The following is a 13,301-nucleotide window of genomic DNA, read 5'->3' on the forward strand; positions in this document are numbered from 1 at the left end:
CAGATGTACAGACAGGAGAAACAAGACAAAATCTGGGAGTCGGTCCTCTGGCGGATGGTGTTGATGGGACAGGTGAGAGGGGAACAGAAGAAACAGTTTGCTAGTGTCATTTCTTTCTGAAGCAGTCATTGCTTGTCACTGGTTGATACTCATTTTAGGTGGAGGGGCATCATGACAGAAGGAAAGTGTCCCAGCATAGGACTTGATTGAGGGGCTGGAGAGATGGCTCAGTGATTAAGAATACCGCCTGTTCTTCCAAAGGTCCTGAGTTCAATTCCCAGAAACCACATGGTGGCTCACAACCATCTATAATGTAACCTGGTGCCCTCGTCTGGCCTGCAGGTAAACAAGCAGACAACACTGTATACATAATAATAAAATAAATCTTAAAAAAAAAAAAAAAAAAGACTTGGTTGAATTCTAGTCTGAGGTTCAGTACTCTCTAGTTGTGGAACTCTGAGTAAGCCCTTAAGTCAAACACATCTCAGTTTCCTCGTTTGTGTAAAGGGGCCATCACACCTTCCTGGTAGGTTTGTGGTAACCATTGAGATAACATAAGAAATGCTTTTGAAAAACTGCTTAGAATTTTTTTCTTCCTTGGGCCTACTGTTCCATAGAATGGTGTTTATGTGTGCTGTGAATGTCTGTGTGAGGCTTTCTGAGGTAAAGGAGAGTTTGAGAAGACAAAGGTTTCACTTCCTCAAACATTTTCTTAGCATCCAATTTGCACTGCTGAAGGCTTAGCTGAAAAATTCAGTCGATGTCCTCAGAGGGAGGGGGAAATGCTCTTAGTGCATAATGGATGTGGGTGGGTACAATAAAGAGGGGTTCTAGGTGTGTGTGTCTCCAGGCAACTCCCACTCTTTCCAATCCGTGCAGATAGGAGGGTAGGTTTGTCAGACTTCTAACTAGCCTTGGATGCTGTGGGTCCTTCCTAGTCCTCAGGAACGGGGTAGGGGTGAGGGGACAGGAGTGGTGGCTTGAAGGCCCCTTCTCAGTCTAGGGCCAACTGCCTCCTGCTAGCCGGTCGGGCGCCTTACCGAGTCAGACCACTGGGAGGCTGGGGGAGCCGGGTTGGGCGAGGAGAGAGAGAAAGAGAGAGAGAGAGAGAGAGAGAGAGAGAGAGAGAGAGAGAGGAGAGAGAGAGAGAGAGAGAGAGAAGGAGAGGAGAGAGAGGGGAGAGAGGGGAGAGAGGGGAGAGAGAGAGAGAGAGAGAGAGAGAGAGAGAGAGAGAGAGAGAGAGAGAGAGAGAGAGAGAGAGAGAGATGGGGGAGCTCTTATTTTGACAGGGGCCTCTCCCGGCTCTGGTATGAAGGCAGAAGGAGGCAGCCAGAGAGCCCCGATGCTTATTCAGGCTGGGGAGAGGAGCCGAGTGGAGGGGCGAGCGAGGCTCCGGCAGCGCAGGGGAGCCCGGGGAGGCGGCGGCGCGCGGCGGAGCCAGTGGCTGGACATGCCCCGGATCCGGGGCCGCTGCAGCACTGCCGCCGCCCGGAGCCAGCCGGCCAGACGCCCGCACGCCTGGGTCCCCTGGCGCCGCGCCGCCCGGGGACTGCGACCTGGACCCTCGGCACCCGACCAACAATAAGCGCCTAGACAGCCCCCTCCCCGCTCCGCGCCCGCCGTCCCCGCCGGCCTCGGGGAAAGTGAAAGGAGGAGGCGAAGGAAGGAAGGAAGGAAGGGAGGGAGGAGGAGGAGCAGGAGCGGCAGCAGCCAGAGCGGTGAGGTTTGGGCCGAGACCCCAGCCCGGAGCCCCGGCCCGGCGGTGCGCTAGCTCTCCCGCCGCTGCCGGCGCCCAGAACCATGCACCCCGGTTAGGAGGCAGGAACCCAGGCAACCAGCGCCTCCGGGCTACCTGCTCGCCGGCCGGCCTGGTATTGAGATCAAGGCGTCCAGGATCAAAAAGATCACCGCCTGCCCGCCTTCGCGTCTCCACTGTCCTGCTGGAGGATCCCAGTCCACCCAACGACCCTGACCAGGTTATGGCGACCAGCTCCGGCCTGGCGTGAGGACCCCCGACTGGTGCGAGGTGAGGGCTGGGTTGGGGCAGAGGGCTAAAGTCATGCCAGGCCAGCAGGAGCGCGCCAAGAGAGATCCAGTTTAAATTGGGGAGGGGAAGCGCAGTATGAATGTCTCTTGCGTTCTAGCACGCACCCTAGGCTATTTAGGAAGCGGGGGACTCCTTTAGGGTCATTAGAGGATATTCTTAGGTCTTCAACCAAGCTGGCACTCCCGGAACACCGGGGGAATGGCTTAGGGGCAACCAGGGGACCCTACCACCTTAGCGCAGAGAACAAGGCCGGCCTTGGGCCAGCTGGAGCAGGGAAATCTGCCCTGGGGGCTTCTGGGAGATGTAGTCCCCCTTCCAGGCTCACTAACTCTGTGGGTCCCAGCACCCCTGTACTCCTCCTCTGACTCGTGGGAGCCTCCTGAAGGAGAAGGGTCCTCTGAGAGTTTGGGTCCTCTGCCCCCAGGCACTGCCTCTGAGCCATAGGAGCCTGGGAGAGCCTTCACTGCCAAAGATTCTGTGTGGTGTGGGCTTGGCTGGGGGTGGGGCAGTCACACAGTTCCTTGGAGGTTTCCCTACGCTGCCAAGGGAAGGTGGCTCCTGCCTTGATCCAAAGGAAGCTCCGTGGGGGAGATATGAGGAGGAGGAGTAAGACTTAGGCCTCCTGCATAGCTGGAGTATGGTCCTACTCCGAGGGCCGCTGGAATTTGGTTTGAGAAGATACGGAGGTCAGGCCTCCGTTTTTTTCCCTCTTGGAGGGAGAGAAATAGAACATTTCTCAAAGTCTGGGAGTCTAGATGTGTCTCTCTGGAGCAATGAAGCAAGGATTAGCTTCTGTCTGTCTGTCTGTCCAGCTTCCTTCCTTCCGGGTTTTTCTGATGACACCCCCCTCCCTCCCTCCCTCCCTCCCTCTCTCCCTCCCTCCCTCCCTCCTTCTGATTCTGTCTGCTGCTTGGGGGTGTGTATGTTCGTGTCTTGTCTGGAGGACCTCTGCTTTAGGAGAAAAAGTGTTGTTTCTGAGAGAGGGGCGCTTGGTGTGTGTCTGAGCCCTGGAAAAGGCGGGGGGGGGGGGGGAGGGACGGGAGGGGGGTTCTGTGGCCCCTTGATCTTTTGCTCCACCTCTCTCCCTCCCATTGAACTGCTTGGTGTTCTGTTGTCTGTATCATAGCTGCTACACCACTACCTATGCAGAGACCTACACACTGCCCCCCACCCCCCCTCAGCCTCTCCAGGGGTCAGTCTCCTTCCTGGGGCAGAAGTTCCTATGCTGCTCCCCAGCAGGGGCTTGGCTGCCGTCTGGGTCAAGGCCATGGTTTCATGGCTCCAAGGGAAGAAAAGTCAGCTGGGGAGGGGGCGTGGTGACAGGGGAGGGGGGGGCGCCATTGGAAGCCTCAGGATAGGGTGAGCATGGCAGGAGGTGGTGGGAAACAGGGAGGGATGCGGGGCTCTGCTACCAGGAAGGGAAACACTTTCTCTCAAGTGATCCGCCTACCCGGCCTTGAAGGATCAGGGTTCTGGCTATGTCCCTGTAGGGATTTCTTTGATGGGCCCTGTTGCTCATACTTGGGGGGTGGGGTGGAGGGTTCCTGAAGGGTGGAATGAAGACTAGAGAAGCCTGGTAGTTCCCAGAAATCTAGGGTTAAAGCATCAGTGCTAATTGGAGCTTAGTGATCTTGCTTGTTCAAAGTACACAGAGCACTCATGACTCTGGTTAGCAAGTTCCTGGTACCTGGATTCAGCAGAAGCCTTAGGCAGGCTGGTGTGTGTGTGTGTGTGTGTGTGTGTGTGTTGTTCAGCTTCAGCAACCATGCAGGCCAGTAGCCTGCTGGGCAGAGACCTAGTGGGTGGCAGAGTGGCCGTGTCAGCAAGGGCCAGAAGGCCTGGCACCTGCTTTAGATGAAAAGAACTGTGCTACAAAGGAGGAGGAGGAGGTGGTGGTGGTGGTGGCTCCCTTTAGCAGGAGCTGGTGAGTCCTGGAGTGAGGTGGGGGGTGGGGTGAGAGCACCAGCACTGCAGGCAGCAGAAGCTCTGGCATGAGTGGAGGGAGCCAACAGTCACCCTGCAGCCTCTCCTCCAGAGAACCTTAGATGAGCTGCTGAGGGCACCCTCACCCTGCCTCTGGCGCTGCCTCGGGCTGAGGTTCTGTCCGAGTGCCCTGGGGGCAGCTCTAGGGAGCCAGAGTGTCTGTGTCCAGCCTTCCAGGGATCAAAGGGAGCCCGGTAGGGGGTGGGGTGGGGAGGGGACTGATGTGGCCCTGATGCTCTGTTTGCTTTCCCTGAGCTTCTCCACTACTGATAGTGAGGTACCTCAAGAGCCCGGGCACCAGAGGATGACAGGAAAATAGCATCCCTTGCTTCCTTGTACCAAGGCCCTGGGCACTGCCCAGGTGCTGACCTGATAGTGGGGGAGGGGACAGAGGAGGGGGGGATGGCACCGTGGGAAAGTGGGCAGCCGTGGGAGCAAAGCGGTACAGGCTGGGTGCCCCAGGCATGGAGCCTCTGCCAGGCCCGCTCTCTCTGGGGTGGAGTTGGCTATTCCAGGGACTGGCCCAACCTGTTGAACGCCTGGCTGCCATAGCTTGGCATCTGTGCCCCTGCTTGCCAGACCCAACAGCTGCCCACCCGTAGCCACACTGTGCACACCACCTCCAGGGATGTGAGGCTCGGATTGGTTCAAGGAGCTTGGTAGGGGCTCCTTCCAGGACTGGGGAGTGGTTTTCCAAGTCTGGGTGGGCCTCTCTCTGGATTGCAGCCCTGAGGCTGGAGGGCTGGGTGGCCAGGACCAGGAGCTGAGGAGGGGATGACAGGTGAAGAAGGCCACAGCCCTGAAGCTTCAGAGCTGCTTGCAGCATTGTCACTTGGATGGGTGGCCCTGAAGGCAGCCTGGAGTTGCAGCCTGGAATTTCCTGCCGGGTGCCAGGGCCAGGCCTCCAAAGCCCCACCCCCAGCCTTGCCTGACCTCCCCTCCCTCCCTCCTCCCTCCCTCTGTCTACTTTCCCTGGAGGTTGGGGGAGGGGCAGTGAGGACGTTCTGGCTACCAAGAAAAGGTGACTTCCTGGGTGTGGGGGTACTCATAGGAAACTGAGGCAATTTCTCATGAAGACTACTAGGGAGTTGTTCCCTTAGCCTTCCCTGAGTGTGGGGAAGCTGAGCCAAGGCAGTCTTCTGCAAGCCAGGGATGGTCACCCAGGTTTGTGGGTAGGATAGGGGTGTGGTGGCTTCTTACTTTCCGTCTGTCTCAAAGGGGCGTGAAGGCTCCCTTTGCCCCCTCATTTTTTCTGTCAGTGTCAAAAGCCCCTGGAGGCCTCTCCTTTGCCCTCTGTCTAGCAGGCAGAGCCCTCCCCTCTTGGGAGCTGCTAACTTGGTAGCCCCTTCTGGGTCCCCTGCCCCACTGGCTGAGCCACCTCTGGCCCCACATTTTCCTCCTTGGTCTGGCAGATCCAAGTTGGCCTGTGTTCCCCTCCCCCCACCCAACTTCAGGAATGGCCCTGAATCCTGCATTTCTAGCATTTCGAAACCAGGACTGTTTTGAAATCCTGAGTGCTTCTCTGCCGCCCCTCCCCACTGGCAATTCACTGTCTTCTGGTCTGACTCTAGGCTGCGTCTCACTGAGGTCCTTCGCTGGAGTTTGTGTGTTGGCACATGGACACAAACCGTACTGCTTTGTACGCAGCGGCTCTGCCTGGGCCCTGGAGTAGGTGTGTCTGTCAGTAGTTCTGTGTGACTGGCTGTTTCCTGCCGGCGCTCTCTCAGGTTGTCTCTGCATTTGCCAGTCTCACAGGGTCTCAAGGAAAGTTTGGGCTATTTTAGGAGGCGCCTTGAAAGTGCATCTGCTTGTCTCTCACTTGTGTGGACCTAGGGGTTCTTTCTGAGGAGTGTGCTGGAGGTGTGTTTCCTCTGATGTGTGCTCAGGCTTTGTGTCTGTTCCCTCCTCCTCCTCCTTCACCCTGGGGACATGTCTGGGGGGGGGTGTAGTCACAGGTCTCCTGCAGCTCCCTGGGACGTGGAGTCCTCTGCCCTTTGATAGGGAGGTTTCCTGGAGTGAGGCCCAAGCTCCTGGCAGCTCTGAGGCCTTGGAGAGAGAGAGTGGTGGAGTTGGGAAGACTCCGGAATAAGCTCTTGCCAGGGGCTGGTCCCTCTTTCTCTGGCCTTCTATATTCAGTGGTACCAACAAACTCTGCATCCTGAGGGTGTAGGGATATCTGGCAGAGGGGGCCTAGAGACTAAAGGGACATGCACCTTTACGGTCACCTCCTTCGTTGGAGACCAGGAACAATCAGTCGCGATTTACCTGGGAGTTTGGTGGTGAATTTCGGGTTCAGGAAAACTTGACTTCTCCGCTGCTTGCCGGTGCTTACCAAAGCGAGTGTGGGATGCAGGCATTTGGGGTGGACCCATTGCAGCCTTTGTCCAGGGAAGTTCTTACTGACATCTTGCCTCTTTCCCTTCTTACTATGGGGGGTGGGATGGGGCTGTGAATGTTCTGGGCTTTGTTTCTTCTGGTCAATGCTCACTAGAACTGTTTCCTACCTTAGGGTCTCAGGCTGTCACAGAATGCAAAGGCCAGTGACAAGGAAGGCAGGCGGGCAGGGGTTGTTTGTCTGAGTGTAGGGTCTGTGGAGACAGCATGGGGAGGTGAGCATAGGTTAGGCTTCCCCCTTTTAACTCTAGTGGCCTCTGGTCCCCAGTGCAGTGGGAGGAAGGGAGGAGTGGAGGCTCCTGTTGGTACAGGGCTCAGTGACCCAGCAGGGGGAGGGCCTTGGCAAGGACTTTTCAGTTTGTTTCTCAATCTCTGTCTCTGAGACATGCACATGGGCACGTCACTGCAGACACCTTTGGGAACTGCGTCTAGAAAATTCACCTAGATGGTGGTAGGGCAGGGTGGTGCAGACGCAAGCATATGGAGACAGCCTCTTTCTGGCAGCACCTTGTGCTGCCTGTTCCCTCTCCTAGAAGCTGGGTGCCGTCAGAGGTCCCCTCTTAACAGCCCCATCTGGGGCCAAGGAGCAACACAGGCTGCAGAGGGTTAAGTCTGGTTGGCAGGGACACCCCCCCCCCAATCCCAGTGCAGCAAGAGAGAGGGAGGAGGGGTGGTTAGCAGCTTGCTCTAGTTGGCGTCTCTCCCAGAATTCTTCGGAAAAGAACTCCCCTTTGACCCCCAGTACAAACTGAGCCCAGCCACCAGCCTCCCTCCCTCCTGCTGTGCTGCTGTGGGAGCTTCACCCAGTGCCTCCTACTAAACTGCTAAACCTTCCTCACCCCGGGCCTTGGTACCTAGACCAGGTGCCTGGGACTTTTTGTCTTTAGGGGACCAGGGTTGTAGCAAAGGAGACCATATAGGTACATAGGAACTTAAGTCCTTTCCCCTGTCACAAGTTAACGTGTGTGTGTGTGTGTGTGTGTGTGTGTGTGTGTGTGTGTGTGTGTCTGGTTCCAGAAGCTGGGCTCCTTGGGCCTCAGCCACCCCTCCCCCCAGGTCTTTAGGCCAGGTCGTGGGAGTCCTCCACCCCTCCCTCTCTCTGTGGGGCCAAGCTCTCAGGGAACTAACTCTGAGGTCTTCCAATGCCTTCTTCCCGCTTCCAGGCCAGGGAGGGGGAGTGGTGTGGTAGGGCCACTGGGTCAGGCCTGGCTCCTGGCCAGTCCACAGAAGTCCAGGGTGGGGGGTGGGGGTGGCTGAGCAACATTGAGACTTCCTGGAGCTGTAGGTTGTCTGTAAACTGTACATGTTTATTGTGTTTGTGGCTGGGGGGGGGGGGTCAGGGGGAGGAGGACCGGGAAGGCTGGGGTTGGGGTTCTGGGAGGATCAGGGGACTTTTAGGTTGCTGAGCAGGGACTTTTAGCTGTGACCATCTCTCCACAGGGAGCCCCCATCCCAGACCACATCCCTGAGCCTGAACCTGACACAGGTGAGCAGGGGGCCATGTGCTTTTGTGCTTCTTTTCTGGTCTCCCCACCCTGTCTGCAGTAGCTGCATCATCCTGGCTTAGCCTCCTGCTTGGCTTTTTCTTTTGAGCTCTTTCCTCCTGGCTTCTCTGCCCCTACTTCTTGCATTCCCCTCTGGGTATGTAATAGTACTGGGGGGGGGTATGTATGTGTCCTGGACAGGGAAGGGTTAAAGCTGGGTGCCACTGAAAGTTCTAGGCCTTTTCTAAGCCTCTTTCCCTGTTTGGGATGGGGTGGGGTGGGAGACACTGAACTCTGTCTACCTGGGGGCAAGGCAGATTTTCTGGTTGGTCCAATTACTTGTCCCTGTTTTTTTGGCTTTGGCATCTACTGATTGAGTCAAATCCAGGGTGCCCACTGGCCATCAGCCACCTCCTTAGTTTGGTTTCTGCTGCCCTGGCTCCACAGGCATGCACACTCACAGAACACAGACACACACACACACACACACACACACACACACACACACACACACACACACCTTCCCTCCTCCCTCGCTCACTTAGCAACAACTCTGAATTCACAACAAACAGTCCTGTGGGCTCCTGTCTGACTAGGGAAGCTGGGACTGGGAGGCGGGGCTACTTTTTCCTGGACCGCCCTCTGGAGGGAGACTGTATCACTCCTTCACCTAATGCCCCAACCCCCAACTTTCCCTGCTGGAGGCCGCTGTCCTCTGGGAGGAAGTGCCACTGCCTCCAATCCAGGCAGTGAAAAAAGTGGGAAGCAATGTGACAGGTGGGTCGTCGGGAGCGGGGCTTGTTCTCCAGCTTTCTCTGGAAAGTTCCACTCGACCTTTGGCATCCACCTGGGGGTTAGGGGGGCGCAGCAGGACTTCTCATGGCCTTGGGCATCTCAGCAGGATCCTGTGCTAAAACATTAGAAATTTGCCTTGAGACCTAGCTGATTCCTTAGGGACCTGGATAGGTGAGGAGGAAACGGATTGGGGGTGGGTGGGTGGAGTTGGGGAGCCCAAGAACTTTGTTCTCTGAGAGCTGGGCCTGGCTCAGCAGGGCACCTGTGCAGAGGCCACAGGGTTCAGGGCTCTCTTTGATCTCTCCTCTTTCTCTCTCTCTCTCTCTCTCTCTCTCTCTCTCTCTCCTTTTTTTTTTAGACCAGGTTTCTCTGTGTAACAGCCCTGGCTGTCCTGGACTCACTTTGTAGACCAGGCTGGTCTCGAACTCACAACAATCCGCCTGCCTCTGGGATTTAAGGCATGCACCACCACTCCCAACTTCTCTTTGATTTCTTCCCCAGGCAGGAACTGTGTGGCCTTTAGTGCAGGACCCTGTACCCATCAGGCCTAAAGGGAGGGTAGCAGGGTGCATGGAATGAAGGCCAGGCTGGAGGAGTTGTCACCAGAGGGGCCATGGATGGCTAAGAACCCAATTGCTCAAGTGTTAAGCTTCCAATCCTTGTTTTTTATTTTATTAATTTGGTGGGGTTTTTTTGGTTGTTGTTTTGTTTTCTGGTTTTTTGAGACAGGGTTTCTCTATGTAGCCTTGACTGTCCTAGACTTGCTTTGTAGATCAGGCTGGCCTGGAACTCACATTGATCCGCCTGCCTCTGCCTCACAAGTGCTGGGATTAAAGGTGTGCACCACCACCACCTGGCTCCAATCCTTGTCTTGTAATGGTGGGCTATGTGTCTCAGGCAGGTTACTTAACTCTTCCCACTTGCAAAGAGGGACCAATAAAAGGGCTTTCTAAGCCAGGCCTGGGAGTTCCAGGAACCTAGCTGCAGAGGCAGGGGGATCGCTTCAAGTTTGAAGCTGTTACAGAGTAGCACCCAGTCTCAAATAGACAAACAGCAGCAAACCCAAACACCCTCAAAATACAAAAATAAAAAAAGTTTTTTCCAAGGCTGGCTATGGTGGTAGAAGCCTGCCAGTAGTTCCAACTATTTAGTGGCTGAGGGAGGACCCCTGTCCTCATGAGTTCAAGGCCAGCCTAAGTTACATAGCAAGACCTACCTTATCTCAAAAAATAAGAGCCGGGCGGGTGGTGACGCACGCCTTTAATCCCAGCACTTGGGAGGCAGAGGCAGGTGGATCGCTGTGACTTGAAAAGAGAGAGAGAGAGAGAGAGAGAGAGAGAGAGAGAGAGAGAGAGAGAGAGAGAGAGAGAGAAGACTAGACTAGGGATGTAGTTCCGTTGACAGAATGCACAAAGCTCCAGGTTCAAACCTAGGACAACATGAACAGGGCGTACGCAGGCATGGAGGCACATGCCTTTAACCCTGGCACTCTGAAGGCAGAAGCAGGAAGATCCTAAATTCAAGGCCGTTCTTAGCTGCATAATAAACTGAAAGGCTAGCCTGGGATAGAGGAGACCCTGAAAAAACCTGAGCGTGTTAGTGCCTACCTGTACTCCTAGGCGGAGACAGGCAGGCAGATTGCTGCACATTTGAGGCCAGCATGGTCTTCATAGTGAGAGCCTGTCTTAATAACAAACAGTTTTAGATGGTGATGTAGTTTGTCTAGCAGGCTCAAGGCCCTGGGGTTCAGCCCCAGAATTGGGGGATGGGAGGGTGGCAGCCCAGACTTTATTTATAGAGTTATTCTGAGGATAGAATTAGGTAAAACACATGAGTTTGTGTAAATGTCTGATAGAAATGCTGGGCCGGGTGTGGTGGCGCACGCCTTTAATTCCAGCGCTCAGGAGGGAGGGAGAGGCAGGTAGGTCGCTGTAACTTTGAGGCTAGCCTGGTCTACAAAGTGAGTCTAGGACAGCCAAGGCTACACAAAGAAACCGTGTCTAGAAACAAACAAACAAACCCCCCCCCAAAAAAAAGAAATTAGAGATACCCCACTTTATTATTAGTTTGAGTTCCTTGCAGGAGCCTTAGCCTGGGGCTTTAGAGGGGCAGTGTTTAGGACTGGAGGAAGAGCCCGTCCAGTACTTGGGACTCCATCGTTAATGTTCTTCCAGAACCACAGTTTGGTTTTTATATTTCGAGGCAGGATCTCACTATGGAAACCAGGCTGGCCTTGAACCCACAAGACCTCTGCTTGGCCCTGCGTTGTTCTGGATTTATTTAAGGTCAGGAGCTACCACACCTGACAAGAGTCACCTTGTTGCCTCAGCTTCCCCACTGTTGACGCTGGCTGATACTGTGATGGCAAGTTTTACAGTTGCCCCTGGACCTGCAGAAGGACTTCAGTTTCCAGAGACCCTCCTCCTTATGGCCTTGCCCTTGCATCTCTGGGCTCAGCCCTACTCCCTCCCCAAGGCTGTTTGCTTGCTTTTAGTTTTGGAGCCCCTCCTACCATCCATTCCTGCTGTCTGTTCTTTCTTTCTTTTTTTTATTTTTGGCTTTTCGAGACAGGGTCTCTGTGTTAGCATTGGCTGTCCTGGACTCACTTTGTAGATCAGGCTGGCCTCGAACTCACAGTGATCCGCCTGCCTTGCCTCCCAAGTGCTGGGATTAAAGACGTGCGCCACCATGCCCAGCTGTTCTGTTCTTTCACCAGACTAGAGGAGACACTCTCTCCTTAAATGACTCCAATGACCTCCTTCTTTCCTTCTTGCTCTGCCTAGGAGTTGAGGTGAGCACGCCAGCGTAGGGTTAGCCTCAAGTTCAGGAGAAGAGTAGAGGCATGGCGGCACCCCTGGTATGGGGGGATTACCCCTGGAATCCTTACCAAATAGTGGAGAAGTCTCTATGGGTCTCTGGGAGAATGTGAGTGCCACTGGCTTCTCAGGACTCTCAAAGGTCCTGAGCTAGGGCTGGGATGCTAGGGGCAGAGCTTGGGAACTTCTGGGTGAGGAACTGTGGAGTAGATGGTAGGGCTGGGGTGCCCACAGAAGAAAGAATCTATGTAGACAGGAGGTTAGGATCTTCTGGGGACTAAGGAATGGGGACCTTGTAATGACAGCTCCTGGCTCTGAGGCCTGGGCTTGCTACCAGGTACTCTCTATGGTCTTGGAGTAGGAGCGATGGACCAGGAAGCCCATGCTCTACTGCTCACCTCCTCCTGGGACAGAGAGGACTCCCCTTCTCCAAGGGTTCGGGAGGTGAGGGCTCATGTGCCTGCGCCATCTTGCTTAACTGTTGAGCTGGCCCGTGCCTCCTGTGGCCAGCCTCCTGGGCCTGTTCCTTGGGCAGGCTGGGGCTATTTTTGGGATCGGGCTGGGGCTCTGGGGCTGGTTTCAGATGTTCCAACGTGAACAGGAGAAAATGGGAACAGATGGCTGGAGGGTTCTGATCAGCGGGTCCTGCTGGGAACAGGGTTATTTTTAGGGCCTTGTTAACCCTTTTGGGACTTGTGGGGCCACCCTGCGAAGCATTGCCCTTTCTGGTTACGGAGAAAACCTTGGGCCTCTAGAATTGCCTACCAACCTCCCTTTCTCTCTTAGACCCTCTGAACTTTTTAAGGAGAACCGTGGCAAGAGGGCAAACCCATACTTCCTCCTGGCTCAACACTGTGTGTGTATTGATTGCCAAAGGATGGAGCGGGGTGCAAATCACTTGAAGGGGACTCCCCCTTCACTTACCTCCAGGGTAAGACCTGAGGCTAAGGGGGCTACCGATAGCTGCTCTCTGCATTCTTGCTTCGGACTGGAGAAAGTCTGGGAACCAAGGGGGCATGTTAGTGCAGAGAAAGCCGTGCCTCTGTGTACCACTAGAATGATGCCCGTGGGCCCTGCTTGCCTAAATACTCAAGGCAACTATCTATCTAGGTTGTGCTTTTCATTACAAATCCACCTTCGCGACATGATGCGTTCTTGGGTACTCTGTTAGGAAAGAGATGGCCCAGGAGGACTTTGTTGAAAGCTAATGTGTCATAGACATTTTAAGTTAGTTTCTGTTAATTACCTCATTTTGTAGTTTTGCCAGTGAGGGACGAAGAGATGGACAAGGCTATGCAGTTTAGAAGTGACATGTTGGGACTGGTCTGCCCGAGTATAGAGCCAATCCTCATCCTGGTGTAGCTCCTTGGGTGCCAGGACTCCAGCCCCTGGTCAGGGGGGTCAATGCTGCAGTAGGCACCATACCTTCTCAGGGGGAAGGGCTATGGGATGGGTGTGGAAAAGGAGGCCTCGGGCCAGGGGACCTGCCTGTCACTGCTGTCACAGTCCTGTAAGCCCTTCTTGCCTGAGGGTGCCAGGACTGACACTAGAAACCCAGTTTGGCCTTCCTGTCTGCCCTGCAGGAGGATCACAGGCATACATCCTGTCTCGTTACCCCACCCCCACTAGCCCTGGCCCACAAGCCACTGCTTCCTGGAGGGTCATGGCTGTCTGCATGTCAACGTCGACAGAGCTAGATGGCTACCCAGTGCTGCTGGTGCCAAGAGCTTGGGCCAGGCAGGCAAGGCCAGGGAGAGAGGATGTGGCTGCCCCTAGCAGTAC

The 13,301-nt window shown here is 55.2% G+C and overlaps 1 protein-coding gene across 1 annotated transcript in view; it reads left to right on the top strand.

The window, feature by feature from the left end:
* Positions 1 to 1,262: 1,262 nt before the first annotated feature.
* The window catches only part of Bcl9l (BCL9 like), a 30,007-nt gene continuing 17,968 nt past the window's right edge, over positions 1,263 to 13,301 (top strand). Inside the window, exons 1-2 of the mRNA XM_051156297.1 lie at positions 1,263 to 2,026; positions 7,865 to 7,910. The gene's annotated coding sequence lies outside the window, so the exon portion shown is untranslated. The remainder of the gene's footprint in view (positions 2,027 to 7,864; positions 7,911 to 13,301) is intronic.

Source organism: Acomys russatus, chromosome 14 (genome assembly GCF_903995435.1).
Source record: "Acomys russatus chromosome 14, mAcoRus1.1, whole genome shotgun sequence".
In the NCBI taxonomy this organism is placed as follows: Eukaryota; Metazoa; Chordata; class Mammalia; order Rodentia; family Muridae; genus Acomys; species Acomys russatus.